Below are 5409 nucleotides of genomic sequence, written 5' to 3'. Positions count from 1 at the left end.
ATATTACAAATTCTATATTTTTAAATTACATAGATATATATTATATGTATATGTAACACTAATTCTTATATAATCTACGACACATTGATTAATATAGAGGAAAAGTAAAAAAAAGTATTTAATTCATACAATTTTATACCAATCTTTACTACTAACTATAACTGTAACATTTCAGTTTGTCAAAAATGCATAAAACATGAATCTCAATCTAAACGTTGAACGGGGGTCGAATAATTAGAAATACAGCGACACGGCTTAAAATTACCAAGATTCAAATTATACGTTATTTATCATACTATATACATATAATATCGTACCGTATGTACATACACACGGTACCATAAATACCTTCCCACGTGAAGATAGCTGCGTCCGAGTCAAACAACAAAATAGCTGATGTTATTAACTATTATTTGTGTCTACAATATTTACATTTAGGAAAGATTCGCATGTTTCTCTTCAACCTTCATCAAACGGTTGTTTCGAATATTTTCCTTGGCGTAGTCAGTACATGTCACATTTAGTAAGACATTCTCCGTGATATAGTGCGGATATAATGGCAGCTGAAATACGTTATATTAATAACATTTCGGAGGTTTGCAGAGAATTAGATGACAATGTTAGTACGTATTGTCAGGTGTGTCCTAAATCTCTTAAAACTAGAAATGCAATATATTTAGAAGCACACTTGTTCCACATACATCAAATATTTACCATGGAAAGCAACTTTATATGGGAAGACGAATCCGATGGCTCGCCATGGCGATATTTCACACACGAACAGAAATATATTGCGAATTGCAAAATTTGTGGAAGAGAGATTAGTGTATATTATAAGAGCTCTTTACAGAGTCATCTGAATAATCACATAAAAATGACGGATACAATACGAGAAGAAATTAATAAGTGTAGCGAACTATCGCAATACTTCACAGTCGACACGGAAAATTTTAAAGCAAACTGCAAACATTGCAGTTGGTCTATTGACACATTTGATGGAAGAATTGATGAAAGAATGCTCTGTGAAGAGCAATTAAAATTTCATCAGGCTAAGTGTCGTAATATAAACAAGCACTCTGAATCTGATGGAGAAACTGGTCATTATAACGTAAATGCAACGATACAACAACCTGTAACTGCAGGAAATTATGCGTCTACAAGTTTTCATAATGATAGACATGAGCGAAGTTCTGAAAATCAAGAAGATCAGCAGAGGTAAATGTCACAAATATTAGTATTTTTAATTAGTAGGCAAAACTTCCGAAGATATCCGTGCTCCAATTTAGATCAAACTTTGTAAATAGGTTCTTTTTAGATATAATTAAAAAAGACATATACCAAAAATATTTAAAAAGTTGCTTAACTTTTGAGTCGCGAAAAATTCTTTTGGTATATGTCTTTTTTATCTAAAAGGAACCTATTCATGAAGTTTCACCTAAATCGGACGTTTTCGGAAGAATAGCCGTAATTAATATATTTTATTACATATTTTAGTATAACTAACATTAGAAAATAACATATTTAACATTTAGAAATAAAAAATTATATAATATTTGAATACAATATTTAACGTATCATTTTATAAATTATTATAATTATAATTACTTGAGTTAAATAAAATTACAACTATTCTAAACAATTTGACATCAATTTCTGTTAACTTAGATATGCTGTTATTTATATATTATCTACATATTCAGTAATCGGTATAAATACTTTCATAAACGAGTAATTGCGCAGGTATTATGGAATCTAAATAGTAATTCTATAGATATTCCATTTTAAGAAATATAAATAATATAAGTCACAGTTTTGGTTTAATAATCAAATAATATACATGAGAGCAATATCATTGTAATTGTAATGACATTTGTACTCTTTCGATTTTTAATTACTCTGTGTATAAATATACAGATCTAATCATAGCCGACAACAAGGATCTAGGATGCCTAAAGAAATCTGGAAGCCATACCTATAACATATAACACCAACAACTGTTGTGATTTGGATAATAGAATATATCAAACAAGCGCATTTGACGAATAATTAGTAAGATCGCTTTACGTTATGTAACAACAAAATGCGATCTTTTATTAATTAAACATTAACTTCTTTATAAATGTATAATTTACTAATTGTTTTAATAATTACTAGGAAATCTGATATCGCCGTGTAACTGAGCTCTCATTATATGCTCTTTTATAATCTTTATATTAATATGTAAATTTATTCATGTGCTGTATAACGTCGTATGTAATGTACACATTTGTATTATAATTTAAAAATAAGAGTTATAATTTGTACACACAAAGTAGAATTGTAAAACATATCCGGATACTAAAATATAGAAATTATTCGAAATAGTTATTTTCGCTATTGTCAAATTCTAGCGTTCAAATTATTTGAATAAGTCTAGTATTAGTAATCTAATTTTATAATCTCGATTGTATTTATAATTCTAATCAACATATAGTATTGATTCTATGCAAAATAAATTACTATAAAATTTTTATAAATAATTTTTTCGGTTATATTAAATATTATTGAAATGTAATTATTACAAAGTTGACACACGGTTAGATATTTTGTTTGTATTCGGTCAGATATTGATAAATGGAAATAAACACCGTAAGATAGATAATGTAAAATAACACATTTTTGTTAATAAAGTGAAAGACATTTGAGAAAAAATAACGGCTTACAAACCTGTTTGATCCACAATTAGTCAAAGATTATATTAATTGATTATAATATATGATATACCTACATATTCTCTTTATCCCTGTTATCTATGACCTTCATTTTTTGTATTAATCAACGAAGAATCAATCGTTCTGAACAAATAATACTTTATGAATAATTAAAAATTTTAATGTACGGGTTTATTCTAACATTAGCAATCGCTCTTTATAATTGATATACTTCATGATTTTGAGAAATTTGAGTATTACAAACGTTTATGCAAAATTCGTTGTATTTGAACTCAGAATAAAATTTGCTAATATTAATCATAAAATTTATATAATTTATTTATTTATATATACATTCTTTACATGCAATTAACAAACTAATAATTTTGTAATAATTATGGCAATTAATAAGTGATGTAACAACATAATTTGTACGGTATTGTAAAGTAAATGTACGAAATAAATACGAAATTGTGTATCAAAGATTGTTATTAAATTTGCTGCAAGTAATCATCAATCACTCTAATTATATCTTCTCAGATCTTACAATATCTTACCATTCGTTAAAGTGGCAATAAAAATTATGTATTTGAATAAAATAAAACAATTTATAACATTTTAACAAATGTAGATAAACACAATTGTCAATATAAAGTAATTCTTAGCAGTAAGTGTTAGCATAAGCTTGCATACATTAAAATTGTCTTTTGCCTATTTGTCAGTACAATCTTATTACAATAATTCTAATAATAATTATTATAATAAATATTGATGCTTTTTAATTTGTGTTGAAAATATTGATTTTTTTTGTCAGCAGAGATAAAGACTCCACGGTTCATCACTTCTGCAGTATTCTTCTTTTTCTTCTTTGTGTAAAATATGGCGTTGAGCAGCTGGAATAGTCGCCCATACGGCCATATCTCTGCTGACACTCACATACGCACATACACACGAGTTAAACAATAAATAGTTGTTATTAGCAATTGTTCGTGTACAATATTTACATTTAGAAAAGGTTTACACGTTTCTTTTCAACCTTCATCAAACAGTTTTTTCGAATATTTTTCTTGGCGTAATCAGTATATCACATTTAGAAATATGTGTTCTGTGATATAGTGCGGATATAATGGCAGCGGAAAAATGGAAACGGAAGCAAGAGAAGAGAACAATTTGACATTTTTTTATAATTTGGTGCGCTCAATGCATCTACAAAGTACCTTGTAGGTATGTCTGATTTGATTAATCGTAGTTTCAATTAAAGCTCAAGGTACTCACGCAGAATGTGTACCAAGGCATTATCTGTGACAATATTTTCATATTTCAAAAATAGCTTACAGAAATATATGGAGAAATAACAATATTCCAATCGTTTGAATGTTATTTAAATAGTGAATATTATAAATAATTTTTGCGATAGCGGGACATTACGTATATTCTGTGAAGCAAAAAATCACAATTTTGTGTCTTATTTTATTATACGATCAAGTTTTGAAAAACTTCCGGAACTGGTGCACATCAGTAATGCAATTAAGTTAGAATAAGACAAGTATAATTTTTGTTTCATTCTAACTTATTGCATGAATGTGCAGAGACTTCTTCGAAAAAGAATAGACGTCATAGATGGTATATGCATAAAGCTTCTAGAACATTCTCACGCATGTTTCAAAGACGTCATATATACACGGTCAAAAGACGTGAAAAGTAGGAATTTTAAATGTCTTTATCTAAAATGTCTTTATCATTAAAACAAAACGTTTTTATAATAGTTTTTTAAACGTTTTTTTATCGGAAAAGAAACGATTCATCGAACGTTTTTCGAATGGACATTTTAACTTATGAGAAACGTTTCTACAAAGCGGTTATAAAACGTTTCGGAAAAACGCTCATAAAACATTTCTGAAACGTTGTATACGCCGCGTCGCGCGGTGTTTACAAAAACGGTTTCCGTTAACTAAATGAACAGACTAAATGAACAAAATAATTCATCCTTAAATTCGACGCCAAATTTATAATAATCCCCCGTATATGTGGAGTTTATGCAAAAGTTATAAGTTATGCAAAAAGATAAGATGATTGCTTATACATTTTCTCAGCGAGAGATACAATGAAAAATATAACAGAATCTTTAATCCCGTTCTTATTAAAAATATACATTTATTAAATTCAAAATAATTTAATTAAGGAAATTAACAATCTTGATGGATTATAAGTAAAGGTGCCTTTTCATGCTGACGCTCGACGCTCGATTTGGGCGTCAAACTTGATCACGTGATAGGTCACGTGATAGTCTTTTTAATTCCAGCGTCAAATGGCAAAAGCTCAATTGTGTTCAGCTTTGACGCTTGACGCTCGTTTCAGTCAATTGCTTGTTTTGACGCTCGCATATCTGATGCTATTTCGCCTTCTTATCGATGAAGTTGGTCACGTGACCAGTTTTGACGCCCAAATCAAGCGTCGAGCGTCAGCATGAAAAGGCACCTTTAGTGATTTTTGCTGGCTGCAGTTGTAATTATTTTGGCTTGCAAATGTAAGTATTTTTATATTAAACTATTGCTCAAAAGGAAATTCACTTGTATGTTCTGGTTATGATTATATATATGTTTTGCGTTGTAATAAACGAAATACAACAACATAATAAAAGAGTTGGTGTGAAATATTACGTTTTCTTTTTTCAAGTTAGGGTTGGGGTAATATTGGACAAAGAGAAATTTGAGAGAAA

Source organism: Temnothorax longispinosus, chromosome 3 (assembly GCF_030848805.1).
Source record: "Temnothorax longispinosus isolate EJ_2023e chromosome 3, Tlon_JGU_v1, whole genome shotgun sequence".
Classification (NCBI taxonomy): domain Eukaryota; kingdom Metazoa; phylum Arthropoda; class Insecta; order Hymenoptera; family Formicidae; genus Temnothorax; species Temnothorax longispinosus.
Note: the sequence above shows the minus strand (reverse complement) of the source record.